This window comes from Pleurodeles waltl, chromosome 8, assembly GCF_031143425.1.
Source record: "Pleurodeles waltl isolate 20211129_DDA chromosome 8, aPleWal1.hap1.20221129, whole genome shotgun sequence".
NCBI classification, from domain to species: Eukaryota; Metazoa; Chordata; class Amphibia; order Caudata; family Salamandridae; genus Pleurodeles; species Pleurodeles waltl.
Genome location: NC_090447.1, coordinates 13,753,219 through 13,770,491, shown reverse-complemented (window position 1 = coordinate 13,770,491; position 17,273 = coordinate 13,753,219).

Genomic DNA, 17,273 nt, shown 5'->3' with positions numbered 1-17,273 from the left:
GTTGGCAAAACAATATACATGTCCTCTCTATGGGGCTTAGCAAGAATCATCACAGTGAAATGCTACTCCCAGAGTTTGTTAGAGAGAGTAACCAACGCCATAACCGTTGCCTGCAGATGTAATCTGTGAGATCACATGTAACCAAACACCTTTATACGGCCTGTAAAATAATTATGACAACAATCGACCGTTAGAAGCCTACTGGCTTTACCACAAGCCTTTCTCATTATATTAATAGGTCAGGTCTTCTGCCGTGTAATAGCTTCACATAATAAACAGGCCAGGTTTATGGCATCTGGCATAACATTTCCCTGCACAACAATCAGGTCTATCATAGCTGCCGTATAAATCCACGTAGGATAATGACTGCCCTCCTCCGAGCAGTACTGCTGATAGAGAAAAGCTCAGTAAATGAGCTATTTAAGGCACTTTAACAGCATTGTAACGTCATGAGTTTGCCTCTGAAAGTTCAAACACAGGCAGATGGATAAATAAACACAATGATCACAGTTGTGTGGAGGCAAGTACTTTTTTGTGGAAGCACACAACCTCTGCCCAACCAAAACAAGCACTCCTGGCTCCTAAGATGTCGGCGGAGTTAAAGCCACTCTCCTTGTTGTTACCCCGTAACCATCTAGCAACAGCTGCACTGTCAAGCCGACCATAAATGTGGCCCAAAGCAACAGTAAATTGCTCCAGGTCAGAGATGGTGTAAATCAAGTGCCATACATGGCCAACTATTTTCTTTTAATTTAATATATTTAAATTAATTACATATCAAATGCAAACTTAAGATAATAGTGCTAAACCTTCTTTAAATTGTATGTATTCTACATTTAAAATATACAACAAGAATCCACAATAATATTCATATAAATACTAATTTTTTTGAGTTAGTCACATGTTTTTACTTTTTTATACACTTGCCACAAAGGCACTCCATGGTCAAAGACCAGGATAGAATGCTGGACTGGGAGATAAACATAGAGAACAAATGACAGCTCTCTACAACTTTATTCCACTGCTTCACAATCATGTACAGTTTGAAAGTGTAGGAGATAAACAACGTTTTGCTCATCCCGATTTTCCATTTATTTTCAGAATATTGATTACCTTCTTTAGTTTTCATACTGATCAATTTAAGGAGCAGAACATTTTCAATGTTCTCAATAGCAAAGTTTATTAAGAAAGGAACATTGTTATAGAAGTCAATATGTCAATTTACGTACCAAGAGGTGTTTTTTATACATTAGAGACCACAGCTAGTATTTTAACTGGTAGCTATCTCCAACCCATCTCATGCCACTGGTTTTTACCACATCTCCTAAAAGACATCATCAGTGGAAACACTGAGCACATTTCTCCCTTGAGTTCTTTATTTTGCAGATCAGCTATGGCTCCTCGCTCTCAACACTCAGCGACAAGCTCCAGTACCCGTCCTTTATGCGCACCGTACCCGCCAACTCATTGCAGATCGTTGCCCTTGCTCGGTTAATGAAACATTTTGGTTGGAAGTGGATTGCAGTGCTGACTTCAGATGATGAGGTGGGCGTGCAAGGGGGTCAGGATCTGAAAAAGAGCATTGAGAAAAATGGTGGATGTGTGGCTTTTATGGATAAAATTCACTTGAGCTACTCCACAGGCAGGATTCGTAGGTTGGTGGAAACTCTTCAAGAATACAAGGTGAAAGTCATCATTATCCACAGCTCTGAAGTTCACACCAAGATGTTTCTGGAGACCCTCGCTTCTCAGAATGTATCGGACAAAGTGTTGGTGTTCTCGGAATCCTTCACACTGACCCCCGGCCTCTTCAGAAAAGAAGCCTGGAGAATATTCAATGGGTCCATAGCTCTCTCCCCCCGTGCCATGGAGATGCCAGGATTTGAGCAGCACCTTCACCGTCTCCACCTCTCTAGAGCACCTGCAGATATTTTCATCAATATCTTCTGGGAAAAGGTGTTTAAATGCAAGTGGGGAGGACTTACTGAGACAAGCCCAGCGGTCTCTGAAGGCGATGGGAAAGCGCCAGAAAAGTGCTCTGGGAATGAGACTATAGGCAGCTTGAACACAACTTTCTTTGAGATGAGTGATTTGAGCTTCACTTACCACACATACCTTGCAGCGTACGCCTTTGCAAATGCCTTGCATTCTCTAATGTCTTGTAAAATGGGGCACGGTCCTTTCATTAACAGAAGCTGTGGAAACACCAATGACCTTAAACCGTGGCAGGTAACTATTGTGTTTTACTTATGTTTATTTGTATGCATTTAGATATGTTCTTCAAGTGCATTTAGGTATTATTTATTAGAATACATTATTTACTATGTTTAGACATAATCTTAGCTGATATCAGAAACTCCCACATACCTAACTTTACTTGTGTAATTCAGGCAACATTGGTAACTGATATGAAAGCCTGACACTTTGGTGGCAGTATGAGAGCAAATAAGAAATCCTAAATCTATCAGATGAGAGTTTAGATTGCATCTCACACTGAACAGCATCTCTAGCAGTTCCTGCTTACTTCATACCTATGGCTGAATTTTTCACATTTAACTGTATGTCTGTGTAAGAAATGTGATTATTTGTTGAATGGGCTGGGAACCCACTTAAAATAATATTCACTAACCTTGCCAGGGTGAGCCACAAAGGACACTAAAAATTCATGTGCAATCAATCAATCACTGCATTTCTAAAGCGTGCTACATACCCGTGAGGGTCTCAAGGCGCTGGGGAGGGGGGGGCTACTGGTCGAAGAGCCCGGTCTTGAGGAGTCTTCTGAAGGCCAGCAGGTCCTGAGTCTGTCGTAGGTTGGTGGGGAGAGTGTTCCAGGTCTTGGCGGCGAGGTACGAGAAGGATCTGCCGCGGGTTGTGGTTTTCCGGATACAGGGAATTGTGGCGAGGGCGAGGTTGGCTGAGCGGAGGCTTCGGGTGGGGGTGTGGAAGCTAAGTCGGTTGTTGAGGTATGTCGGTCAGGTGTTGTGTAGTGCTTTGTGTGTGTGGGTGAGGAGTTTGAAGGTGATCCTCTTGTCAACGGGGAGCCAGTGTGTAACCCTCTGATAGCTTTGGCACAAAAGCAGGCTTAACCTAGAGACAATGTGCAAAGCATTTATGCAGAACTCAAACAGGAATAACTGAACACATAACAGAATAAATATCCCAAACCATTGTAGGGATATAACAATTATATAAAAATAAATAGCATGAAAGCAAAACAACAAAAATCCAATCAGTAGAACTGGAATTATGAGTTTCAAAATGTGTAAGTAAAAAGTAGCGCCAATAGGCACAGAGAGCCAACTGCAGGCATCTGGTCATGTTGGACCTGGTCAAAGTCACTAATTCATGCCAACCACAGTGGAAAGCGGGTGTGGTACAGGACCAGGTTCCTCTAACTGGGGGCTTTACCTTCTGACTTCAGTGTGGGGCCTCTGTGGCTTTACGTGGCATCGGACCCAATGAGGCTTTCATTGACTAGCTGCAAGGATCTGTAGGGCTATACTCACTACATGTTCGATCCAGTGGAGCCTTGGATGAGGAGCAATGTGGCTCTGTGGGGCTTCGCATTGCTTCATGTTGGATACAGTAAAACCTTCAGTTAGCCAGAGGAAAGTATACTCTGAGTCCAGCTCCTTGAAGACAGTGCTTGGGGGTTCAGCACTCTCTCTCACAGAGGCCATTAGAGTGGACCAGGTCAGGCCCAGTTGGGTTTGGTCAACTGGACAGCAGGAAAAGCCTCTGGAAGCTTGTTGTATATCTGTATCTAAAACAGCAGATCAGACAACTGATGCTTGGAGTTACTTTTGGGGTTCTAGGTTTAAGGCAGGTAGGTACTATTTTTTTTTCTTCAGACAAAAAAGGGCAGTCCTACCGAATCGTCTCATATACAGAAGTTTTCTAATTTCAGGTTCTGAGGGTGCCACCTTTATACCCAGTGCCAACCTGTAGGTCTCTTTGTCTAAGTCTGACCTGATTTCGGTGAGGTCTTCCCTTCTCACTGGGTCCGCCTCCAGCCTAGCCAGTGAAATTAAGAGCTGGTAGTCCAAATGTGAAGGGCATTTACCAGTGGCAGGGTAGGCATCTTCTGAAGTCAAGAAGAGGCTGCATAAAGCCCTTAGGCTGCCCTTTGAAGCTCTGAAAGGGCTGGGTAAAACCCCATGGCTATCCTGCTCAGGAGAGGAACACTCTTCCCCATACCCAAGGCCCTTTAGCCCTTTGACTGGGAGAAATCACATCACACCACGGGAGAGCTGTTAACAGACCCATGACACTTCCAGAAAGGCACATTTGGTTTAGGAATAAAAGTGCCATACTTTCTAAAAGTGGCATTTTATGAATGCTAACCTAAATTCCAACTCCATGGCTAAGGAGGATATTAGATTACTATTCAAATGAATGGAGGAAACACCCCTCTAGCTCTCCCCAAAATGACATTGTCACATATTAAATGTAATTCGGTACACCAGTGTTAGTCTCTGAGAGGTTAGCCTTGCCACAGTGAGAAACGACATTGGGGTTTTCACCTTCAGGTCATGTAAAACCTTTACTCTACATATCCAACATTTTAAATACCAACCACCCTGACCTCTGAGCCTATTGGTCCTACCTTAGGGGTGACTTTTAATTTTTAAAAAGGAATGTTTAGGTCTGGCAAAAGTTTTATTTTGCCAGGATGAAATGGCACTTTAAAACTGCACTGCAACCTGCTGTGGTGGGGCTGAGACATGGTTTATAGTGCTACTTTAGTGTGTTCCACAAGGAGTGCTGAACCATTTTGTCTACAGGCCCCAGGTACACGGAGTACCACATACTAAGGACTTATAAGCAATATAAAGAAACAAATCAAGTCTACTCCAATGTTACCATGTTTGAGAAAGGAGTGCTGAAGCATTTTACCACTCATTAGCAGGAAATAAATTGTGCAGAGCCCTAGTGCCTACAAAATAGAGGTTCAGTAAGAACATAGGGCAAGGAAGGCAAAATGTTTGGGAAATGCCAAGCAAAAGGTGGTTATTTCCAACAGTGAGTTGATACAATGACTGGTTACATGAGTTGGGTAAATGACAGCGGGAAGCCTGATGCGGATGTGTAAATATGGGTGGGTAGGTGAATGATGGAAGGTGGGTGGAAGTGAATGATTTGTTGAGTGTGTGTGGACAGGTGAACGATCATAAGTGAGTAGATGAGTGAGTAAAAGGGTGAGTAAATGTGGAAAGGATAAGTTGGACAGATGAAAACTTGTTACAACACTATGAATTGACAGAAATGCATCCTGCTACCTTTAATAGCATATCTTAATAATTGAAAATACAACAATGAGTAGGGGGAGCAATGTGAATTAAGTGAATGAATGGGAGGGTAGATAGATGGGAACAAATGAGTGAGTAGGTGAATGGAAGTATGGGTGATTTACTGCATAGGAGTGTGTGCTTCAGTAGGGGGATGAGAGTGTATGGGTGGGAGGATAAATGTGATTTGGTGGGAAATTGTATAGAATATACTCTGCTAATATCTGTCAAACTTTGAGGGGAATGTGGCCTGTCTCAGACCTCTTGCCTCCTAGTTGGGTCTGAAGGCTCATTGGACTAATCCATCCATTAAATCATCCCACAAGGCTGATGATCTGTATTTGAGCCCATGGTTTGAACTCCGGTGGCCCACTCAGCCTTTCATTCTCCTAAGCTCAACAAAATGAAAACTACTGAGTTGGGTGAAAATAAACATATGTGCTCACCTCCTCAATCCAGCTAAACCCAGCCTTGAGGTTTGCTTGCTATACGTGCATAGTTCAAGTGTGTATGAACTTCCACCCCACTCGTCAGTGAATTCTTAAGAAAACAAAAGATCACACATGCAACCTACAGACCTCCACTAGGGAGAGACAGCACAGGAGTTCAAAGAAGATCCTTGAACTTATGGAGGGTCTCGAGGGTGAGGATAGGGTCTTAATTCGAGTTAAGAGGTAAAAAGAATGAATCTTGGACAAGGGTCCCTACTGCCATCTTGGAATATTGGGGAATATGCTGTTGTGAGGTAAATTCTTGCTCAAAGTCACAAGAGCATGGTCAAAGAAAGAAGGGGACGAGTGTGCCTGAATTTTCAGGACAAGAAGATGATGACGACTTTTAAAGAACTGTTGTCTTCAAGTTCCAGTATCCTCATATGGTTCTGTCTTTAAAGACTATTTTCAAGGAAGCTGATGTCTTGAAGACCCAAAGGCAGGAACAGGGCCCTGGACCTTCCAAGGAACCATCTACTATGTATATTCTTACTTGTGTCTGGGGAACATTGATCAGTCCAAAAGACAATGGGGCATGAGTCTCCTGAGAGGAAAACACCAAATGCTGTGGAGGCTAGAACTGGAGAAACATTTTTGTTCATTTGCACCATGACTTGGTGCACAATGCGGCTGCCCTGTGAATTTGGAAGCTTTGGGGGCATCAGAGAAGTATATAATGTTTACTAGCAGTTCTGAAAAAGTGGACAATTGTTTTCTCTTCTGCCTTTTAAACATTAACATTTGCTGCGTTTAAGTTCATATGAATGCACTACTGCCTCCAGGAGTTGGCAGAAAATGCCCTGGGTGTGCAACAGGCATGTGCTTCCACTTTGTGTGCCCTGTGGTACTTTGATATTACAGAAGGAGCTGCAGATGCTTGTGTGGACCCTTCAGTAATACTGATAGTGCTGGCACACATGTAGGGCCAACGATATCTCAAGATAGTGTTCCCCAATTTCCATGGGCGCGTGGCCCCATGCAAATAAGGGAATCTTTCTGCCTCTTCACCATATTATGGATGTGGGCACAAAGAGGCTCTCAGGTGGTGCACGGAAAGTGCACCACAAAAAGGTGACTATCAGTGTGTCTACTTATGCCAGCCCTCTGGAAGAGGGTCACATGGACCCCCCCAGACACCCCTTTTACAGGTGGGTGCAGTGACTCATTGCACCCACCTGAAAAAGGATTTCTAATCCCTCCTCTAAGTGCAGTCGGGTGGCCGGCTGCACAATGAAACACATAGCGGCTTTGAGCAGCCCTCCATATTTCACTGGAATATGCAGCTCCTTTGGGCGCACAAGTTTCCAGCCGCCCTGAGGGCAGTGCGTTCTCTGTAATAGGACACACTTTCCCTGTTTGCGCACAGCACACCTTTTTAAGGGTGCGTCATGACACAAACATGAAAAGTGCATCTATGTGAAATAGGGGCCCTGGTTTCTGTTTTTGAAGCTTATAACCAGAGCATTGCTATGTCTAATATTTCACTACCATAGCTGTCATTAAATGAAAAAAATCCAATTTTGATGGCACTGTTTACTGATATCCACGTCATATTTGCTGAATTATTGTGCCATTTCTGTCATGAATTTATGTTCATTTAATTTGGTTTGAAAATTTTATTTTCTTTAGTTTTGTAATTATTTGGAGTTGCTGTTCATGTATTATTTTCCCTTTTATCTGAGGACAGCTTCTCTGCACTCACCAACCAACTAATAGTAAGATCTGGATTCCTCAGAGAAATCTGCTTTTACTTTACAAACTGGAAGCACTTTGCAGAGGAGCCCACTGAGATTGTGTTATACTACTGTAGATCACATTAACAGAGAAGTCAAAACGCAATGAGTCCTACATTAGAGACACCACCTAGAAAATGGATTATTTCCCTGGGGCCAACGTTGAAGTGATTAATTGGGGCAGTGGGTGCCTGGAGTGAGGTAGGTGAGGGCCCTGGGCTCTGGTAACTGGGATGTGGTGGGTTGGGTGCACTGAAAGACTGTGTGACACTAGATAGGGCTGGGAGGACAGAACCATAAGGCCAGGCATAGTTTATCCTATGGAGAAAGGCTGATTTCGCACCACAGGAGGAAAACAAAAAAGGTGATTTTACCTGCTCCTGATGCTTCTGATCATCTGCCCCTTCTTTGCCGCAAACAACCTTCCTAAACAAAACAATGTCCTGGTTCTTATCCTCATTAATGAGGACCCTCTAGGCACCTGTGCTCACCGCCTGCTAGCTTGGCACAGAGCAGTCAGGCTTATTTCCAGAGGCAATGTGTAAAGCGTTTGCGCAACACACTCACACTGGTGACATAATAAATACACCAGAAAAGATACTCCACACAGGTTTGTATCAAACAATATGTTTCTTATATTGTCATTATATTCTAAAAACTACAATATCACAAATCACAAACACTGTGCATAATTAATGTCAAGGTAAGGTAAAAGTGACATACATTAGGACATAAAACGATATAGTAAAACACTGGTACCACTAAGCATTATCATAAATACATAAGGCATCAAATTGTGCATGATATGTAAATAGTTGTAGGAAAGTACCATCTTACCTGGCATGTTACCCCCATTTTTACTTGTGTGCCAGTTTGTTTTTGCCTGTCGCACTGGGATCCTGCTAGCCAGGACTCCAGTGCTCATAGTTGTGGCCCGAATGTGTTCCCTGTGTGGTGCCTAACTGTGTCACTGAGACTCTGCTAACCAGAACCTCAGAGCTTATGCTCTCTCTGTCTTTAAAATTGTCACTGCAGGCTAGTGACCATTTTTAACAATTCTGATTGGCATACTGGAACACCCTTGTAATCCCCTAGTACATGGTACCTAGTACCCAGTTTATTGGGGTTCCAGGAGATCCATATGGGCTGCAGCATTTCTCTTGCCACCCATGGGGAGCTCAGACAATTCTTACACAGGACTGCCACTGCAGCCTGAGTGAAATAACTTCCACGTTATGTCACAGCCATTTTACACTGCACTTAAGTAACTTATAAGTCACCTATATGTCTAACCCTCACTTAGTGAAAGTTAGGTGCAAAGTTACTAAGTGTGAGGGCACCCTGGCTCTAGCCAAGGTGCCCCCACATAGTTGAGGGCAATTTCCCCAGACTTTGTGAGTGCGGGGACACCATTAAACATGTGCACTATATATAGGTCAATACCTATATGTGGCTTCACAATGGTACCTCCAAATATGGCCATGTAACATGTCTAAGATCATGGAATTGTCCCCCCATGCCAAATCTGGTATTAGGGTGCCAATCCCATGCATCCCCGGGGCTCCAGCATGGACCCCGGGTACTGCCAAACTAGCTCTCTGGGGTTTTCACTGTAGCTAACGCTGCTGCCAACCCAGACAGGCTTCTGCCCTCCTGGGGTCTGGGCAGACCAGACCCAGGAAGGCAGAACAAAGGATTTCCTCTGAGAGAGGGTGTTACACCCTCTCCCTTTGGAAATAGGTGTTAAGGGCCTGAGAGGAGTAGCCTCTCCTGGACTCTGGGAATGCTTTGAAGGGCACAGGTGGTGCCCTCCTTGCATAAACCAGTCTACACCGGTTCAGGGATCCCCGAGCCCCTGCTCTGGTGCGAAACTGGACAAAGGAAAGGGAAGTGACCACTCCCCTGTCCATCACCACCCCAGGGGTGGTGCCCAGAGCTCCTCCAGTGTGTCCCAGACCTCTGCCATCGTGAATGCAAAGGTGTGAGGCACAATGGAGGCCTTTGAGTTGCCAGTGCCAGCAGGTGACGTCAGAGATCCCTCCAGATAGGTGCTTACCTGACTAGGTGGCCAATCCTCCTCTGATGGCTATTTCGGGTCTCTCCTGTGGGTTTCTCGTCAGATAACGAATGCAAGAGCTCACCAGAGTTCCTCTGCTTCTCCCTCTTTACCTTCTGCCAAGGATCGACCGCTGACTGCTCCAGGATGCCTGCAAAACCGCAACAAAGTAGCAAGAAGACTACCAGCCACATTGTAGCACCTAATCCTGCCGGCTTTCTCGACTGTTTCTTGGTGGTGCATGCTCTGAGGGCTGTCTGCCTTCACCCTGCACTGGAAGCCAAGAAGAAATCTACCGTGGGTCGATGGAATTTTTCCCCTGATAACACAGGCACCAAACTTCTGCGTCACCGGTCCTCTGGGTCCCCTCTCATCGTGACGAGCGTGGTCCCTGGAACACAAGTGCTGGATCCAAGTGACCCTGACAGTCCAGTGGTCCATCTGTCCAAATTTGGTGGAGGTAAGTCCTTGCCTCCCCACGCCAGACAGTAATCCTGTGTACTGTGTGAACTGCAGCTGCTAGGGCTTCCGTGCACTTTTGCAACAAATCTTTTTTGCACAGCACAGCCGAGGTCCCCAGCACTACTCAACTTGCTGAGTTGACCACCGGCTTCATGGGACCCTCCTTTGTAGTGTTGAGACGACCGCCGTGCTCAGTTTTCTTGAACCCCTGTTCAAGTGCTTCCGCGGGTGCTGCCTGCTTCTGCATGGGCTCTCTGTGCTGCTGAGCGCCCACTCTGTCTCCTCCTCCAAGTGACGTCCCCCTGGTGCTCCCTGGGCCCAGGCAGCACCCATTTTCTTCAACCACGACCTTTGCAGCGAGCAAGGCTTGTTTGTGTTCTTTCTACGTGGAAACAACTCTGCATCCTCTAGCACACCGTGGGACATCTTTTGTGCAAACGAGAAGTTCCTGGCATCTTCTGTTGTTGCAGAATCTTCAGCTTCTTCCACCCAGAGGCAGCCATTTTGCAACTTCATCCGGGGTTTAGTGGGCTTCTGCCCTCCCTGGAAACCTTCGTGACTCTTGGACTTGGCCCCCTTCCTTTACAGGTCCTCAGGTCCAGGAATCCGTCTTCAGTGCTTTGCAGTCAGTTGTTGTCTTTGAAGAATCTCCTATCACAACTTTAGTGTGTTTCTGGAGTAGTAGGGTAACTTTACTCCTACTTTTCAGGGTCTTGGGGTGGGGTATCTTGGACACCCTTAGTTTTTTCTTACCCTCCCAGCGACCCTCCACACACTACACTAGTCCTCGGGTCCATCCGTGGTTCGTATTCCACTTTTAGAGTATATGGTTTGTGTTGTCCCTAGGCCTATTGCATCCTCTTGTATTCTACAGTGTTTGCTCTACTTTTCAAACTGTTTACTTACCTGATTTTGGTTTGTGTGTATATTTTGTGTATTTTACTTACCTCCTAAGAGCGATTATCCCCTGAGATATTTTTGGTACATTGTCACTAAAATAAGGTACCTTAATTTTTAGTAACTCTAAGTATTGTGTTTCTTATGATATAGTGCTATATGATATAAGTGGTATAGTAGGAGCTTTGCATGTCTCCTAGTTCAGCCTAAGCTGCTCTGCTATAGCTACCTCTATCAGCCTAAGCTACTAGAACACTACTAATCTACTAATAAGGGATAACTGGACCTGGCACAAGGTGTAAGTACCATCAGGTATACACTATAAGCCAGGCCAGCCTCCTACAAGCACACATAAAAACAAAACAGGAGAATGAATGATATTTGTCCTTGCTGAGCCTCCCCTGGTGAGGTGTAGTATTCTGACACATTCCCAGGTCTACCAGTAATGGTAAATCTGGGAATGCTTCAGAGTCCATGGATGCTGCATTGGAACACCCTCTCTCCCACCATGGAACGCCTCCTTCGGGCAGAGTATTGCAATGCAGCGAGTTGCGCTGCCTTGGGTTACTCCAGATTTATCACACCATGCAGGGCCCTGCAAGGTGGCCTTGCATGGCCTGATAAATCTGACTTTAGTGTTGTGTCACACTTGGGGGGTCATTCTGACCCTGGCGGTCATGGACCACCAGGGCCAACGACCGCAGAAGCACCGCCAACAGGCTGGCGGTGCTTCAGGGGCAATTCTGCCGCGGTCAGAAAAGGGAAACCGGCGGTTTCCCGCCGGTTTTCCCCTGCCCCAGGGAATCCTCCACGGCGGCGCTGCAAGCAGCGACGCCATGGGGATTCCGACCCCCTTCCCGCCACCCTGTTCCTGACGGTTTTTACCGCCAGGAACAGGATGGCGGGAACGGGTGTCGTGGGGCCCCTGGGGGCCCCTGCAGTGACCATGCCACTGGCATGGGCACTGCAGGGGTCCCCTAACAGGGCCCCATTTAGATTTTCAGTGTCTGCTGTGCAGACACTGAAAATCGCGACGGGTGCTACTGCACCTGTCGCACACCAGCAACTCCGCCGGCTCCATTCGGAGCCGGCTTCATCGTTGCTGGGGCTTTCCCGCTGGGCGGGCGGGCGGCCTTTTGGCGGTCTCCCGCTCGCCCAGCGGCAAAGTAAAAATGACCGCCGCGGTCATTTGACCGCGGTGCGGTCTTTTGGCGGTCTCCGCCCGGCGGGCGGCACCCGCCGCCCGCTGGGGTCGGAATGACCCCCTTGGCCCCTTGCTTCGTGCAAGGGTGATGCAAAACTGCAGTCAATATGGATCTATGATCCTGGAAGAGTAGACAAGAAGCTGTATATTTATACTTATCCACAACAGTCACTTCACCACTGTGGGCTGCTTGATATTCAAAAAACAAGATGACATAAACTTCTTATCCTATGATATCATTTCCTGTGTTTGTCATATATACACAGACATGGGTGTGAGAAGTATGTGTCTTAATGCATTTGTTTCCCTGTGTTTTTGTTGCATTCCTAGTTTACATGTTGTTATATTTGCCCCTGATTTCTTTCTTTACTACAGAATTTTGCCTTTAGCAGGTCTCATACTGGGCTATTTCTCAATCCTGTTTCAGGTGGTTCTAGTGCCTTGCTTATCCGCCTCTGTTTCATATACAATCTAGAACTACTAAGTTTGCCAAGGTTGTTGTTTGCCCTTTGTTGATTTTGCCTACTAACTGGGACCCTCTTAATGAGACCCTTGTTGCTTTTCACATGTATTGAATTGCAGGGTGTTACCATGGTTACTGTGGGTATTCATCCTCTCCTCAGGGAATCAAAAGGAAAACTAGAGAGACCATCATTGGGTCCAGTGTTTGAGAGCTTGGTTTGTCTCCACATACATCATGAATAGATCATGTGATATGAGATATAATTGAGATTATACCACAGTAATTAGATTTGTGATGAAAATTGAAATCCTATTTTTCTGATTTTGCACATCACTGACTGAATCTTTTGTAGTGCCTTGTTAAGGCTTCACTGCACACCTGATACTCCTCATCAGTCTGGTGTATGCTTAAAATCTACAGGTGTTCCATTATGTGAAGAATTACAACTTCCAGATCAGGAATGGGCAAAATATATCATTTGACATAAATGGGGATGCCCCAGGTGCCTATGACATCCGCAATGCACAGATGCACACCGCTGATGAAGTCCAGCTGGTAAAAGTCGGCTACTTTGATCCTGGACAAGGAGAAGAAGTCCATGTCAATATGAGCATCATCTTGTGGAGCAGAGGCTCTCAGGTGAGAGAGGGAAAGATGTGCATCAAGAAACAATATCTAAGTCTACCTCATTGTATCCTTACTGGACCCCAATGAGTGCACTGACTATTCTGTTCGTCTGATGTGCATAGTGCTCTCTGTGATGTTTTTACTGTTACTTCACTTACGATCTCTAGTGACAGTACATGCTTTCAGAATTAGATGTTTGATGGATTGAAAGTTATTTCAGTTCACAGCTTCAGTACCGCCATTACCTCCTGTCCCTCCCTCGCCTTCCTTTCAACCAATGAGACTTCCTGCCTCCCTCTAGACCCTCCCTTTCCCTTTTAAACCCCACCCCCACCCCTACCACCTCCTGTTTTTTCTGTCTAGCCCATGCTAGACTTACCTTTCTCTTTTCCTCCACCGCAGGGCCGGGGGGGCGTCGATTCCTGCACTCCTGGGGGCGCGGGGCTCCTCGGGGTGTGCTCTGGCCGGTCGCGTCTTTTACGAGCAGGCGGGGCTGCTTGTGAGACGCGTCCTGAGAGTCGGCTGACGAGGTCAGTCGGCTCTTTGCAGCTGGGGCGTCCATTTCCGGTTCTTCGGCCCGCGGAGCCGCGCGGAGGTGCCGGTGGGCATTTTTGGGCTTCAGGACTGGTAGGACAGGCGGTCTGCCCGCATTTTTAACTAAAATCTTTAATTGTGGTATTTTTTTGATTGGTTAAAAGATTTTTTGTGGGAGGTCCTGTACCCTGTATATTTGATGGTTGGGTTCAGTGAGGTGGTAGTGATATTTGAGTCTACCATGCCGAAGGTTCCTGCAAAACGACGCAGGATTGTTTCTTCCTCCTCCTCAGGGGAGGAGGGTACTGCTGCCATGTCGACCCCTGGGGGTCACTAGGTTCCGGGTGGTGGTGCTGCACCACTCATATCCAGGGAGGAGGTGCAGGACATGATAGAGGTGGCTGATTCTAGGGCTCTCCAGGCAGGGATGGCCAGGCCTACTCGGTCTAAAGCATCACATCCACCTACTACTGCGGAGAGGTCCTCTACAGATGATGAGGAGGGGGAGGCTCCATCTACTTCCTCTGGGGGGAAATATGTCTCCAGGGAAGAGATGTGGGAGGTGATGTCACATGTACGGGACAATTTAGGTTTTCCAGTGTTTCAGCCTACGAGCTCTGACTCCCACTTGTTCCCTCAGTATCAGACGCCTTCTAAGTTTGCCATGCCTTTTCAGGGACCTGTGATGGATATGGTGTTTCGGGAATGGAAGGATGTGGATAAAGCTCAAGTTCCACGATTCCTTCGGAAACTTTATTTGCTAGAAGGGGATGATGGACTGCCTCCCTCTGTTCGCCTGGATTCAATTTTGGCAACCCTGATTGGCAAGACGGCAGTCAATCCGGAGGATTGTGTGCCTACTGATGCCACGGACCGTAAGGTGGATTCTGGTCTCAAGAGGGCTTTTGCGGCTGAGAATCTGGCCCTGAGAGCAGGTATATATTCTGCTTATGCGGCCCAGTCGTTGGTACAGAACTTTGATAAACTGGCAGTTGCTGTTCAGGAAGGTGTGGAGTGCTCCGAACTTCTGGCTGCTATGGAGCAGCAGGCCAGGTTGCTGGCGGACGTATCATTGGATGTGGTCCGTACTTCGGCTCTGGCATCTGGGGCTTTGATTGGGGCCCGCAGGTCCCTATGGTTGCGGTCATGGAAGGCAGATCCTGGGGAGAAGTCTGCTCTCCTAAGACTGCCATTTGAAGGTCGTAGCTTGTTTGGAGATCAATTGCCTTCTATGCTTTCCAAGGCGTTTAAGGAAAGGAGGATCTGCTTCTGGCAAAGGGTGGAAGAAGCATTCCCTTTCTTCTCCCAAGATGGATGCAAAATCTTTTTCTTTCAGGAAACGTTTTCAGCCCTGTTTTCCCCTAAGAAAGCTGCTCCTTCGAACCGGGGTGGGTTCAAGAAGGGGTCCTGACAATCACGGTGGGCCTGGCAAAGGGCAGGTTGGGGGAAGGCTGAGGCACTTTCTTTCTGCTTGGCAGGAGAGTGTCAGCGATCATTGGGTGCTGGACATTGTGGCCAATGGTTACATCATAGATTTCGATGTGGTGCCTCCAGATTCAGGGATGCGTCCCACTCCTCTGCCTGCGGTCGGGGCACGGAGAGAGGCGTTGTTGGACGGAGTCCGGGACTTACTTTTCAAAGGGGCCATTTCCTGCGTTCCTCTAGAAGAAAGGGGTTGGGGCACTTATTCTGTCCTGTTTCTAGTTCAGAAGGTGTCAGGGGGTTTTCGGCCTGTTCTCAATCTGAAAGGAGTGAATGCTTGGATCAAGACGGTGCATTTCCGCAAGCTGTCAATTCAGACTATTTTTCCGAGGGTCAGTCAGGGGGATTTTCTGGTGTCGCTGGATCTGCAGGATGCATACCTACATGTGCCTGTGGCAAAGACTTCTCAGCGGTTCCTACGGTTTGCTGTAGGCCTGGAACATTATCAGTTTTGTGTGCTGCCTTTCAGCCTCAAGTCTCCTCCCCGGATTTTCACAAAGGTGCTGGTCCCCCTGGTGGCTTTGCTACATTCAGAAGGGGTGTTTATTCATCCTTATCTAGACGACATCCTAATGCATGCACCCTCACAGGGCCTGTTGCGGAGGCAGGTGGGCCGGGTTCTGGTGGTCCTGCAAAACCACAGGTTTTTTATCAACTGGGGAAGTCAGATTTGGTCCCTTCTCAAGATCTGTTTTTTCTAGGGGCTCGGTTTCAGACTCTTCTCGGTTTGGTGACAGTGTCGGAAAAGAGGTTAGGTGTACTCCAGTCCCTGGTGAAAGTGGTTGTGTCGCAGTCTGCCCCCGTGCGCTTCTATGGTTACGTCTGCAAGGTCATTTGGCGTCCGTAATATTTCTGGTTCCTTGCACGCGATTCCATCTTCTTTGCTTGATGAACTGGTTCCTGAGAAGGTGGGCGCCAGGGTCTGGTTCTCTGATGACCCGGATTCCGGGGTCAGGGTTGATTCGCAGGGAGTTGAGATGGTGGTTGGGGTCCAATCATCTTCGGGTAGGGGTGTCTTTGTCTCCTCTGAGCCTAGTGGTGGTAACAACGGATGCCAGCCTCTCAGGTTGGGGTGCTTGGATGGGGTCGGCACAGATTCAGGGATTTTGGTCCCCGCTGGAGGCCACTCGATTGCCGAATTGGCGCGAGTTGAAGGCAGTGTGGTTGGCTCTGATTCATTTCCAGGTCTCCCTGAGGGGGGTTGCGGTTCTTATTCGGACAGACAACTTAGTAGCCAAGGCTTATGTCACCCGTCAGGGGGGGACCAGGTCGAGGGCTTTGCTCGGTCTGGCCAGGAAGATTTTTGTGTGGGCTCAGGAAAGGGTTCCTTTTCTCCGGGCTACCTACATTCGGGGGGTGGTCAATGTTCGGGCGGATCTGCTAAGCAGGGTGATTCCTTCCTCACAACTTTTCTCCCTCCGGAGGTCGCTGTTTCTTCATCTTGTTCGTCTCTGGGGTCTTCCGGTGTTGGATGTGTTCGCGTCCCTGGAGAATGCGAAACTCAGTCGCTTCTGCTCCCGGTTTCGATGTCCTCAGGCTTGGGAGGTGGACGGGATGTCGTGTTCTTGGCCTCAGGGCCTTTTGTACGCTTCCCTGCCGTTTCAGCTGATCCGGTCCTTTCTGTTGAGAGTGAGGCATCTGGGAGCCAGGGTTATCTTGGTTGTGCCCCATTGGCCGAGGGCGAATTGGTTTCCATTGCTGCAGCTGATGGTATCCGGTCGGATGTGGCCTCTTCCTCTTTGTCCGTCTCCCCTGGAGTTTCCTTGCCTCTCGAAGGGGTCGTTGAGGAGGTTACACTTGACGGCCTGGAAGTTGAACGCCGGGGTTTGACAGGTCTGGGGGTACCAGTGGCTTTGAGTTCTACTTTACTGGCTTCAAGGCGGCGTTCCACTTTGATTTCTGATGGTAAACAGTGGAATGTTTTTTCTTCTTGGTGCTTCCGGCATAAATTGGATCCTACCTTCACTTCTATTTTTCTCTATTTTCCTACCTTCACTTCTATTTTTGATGTGATGCAATTTTTACAGGATGGTGCA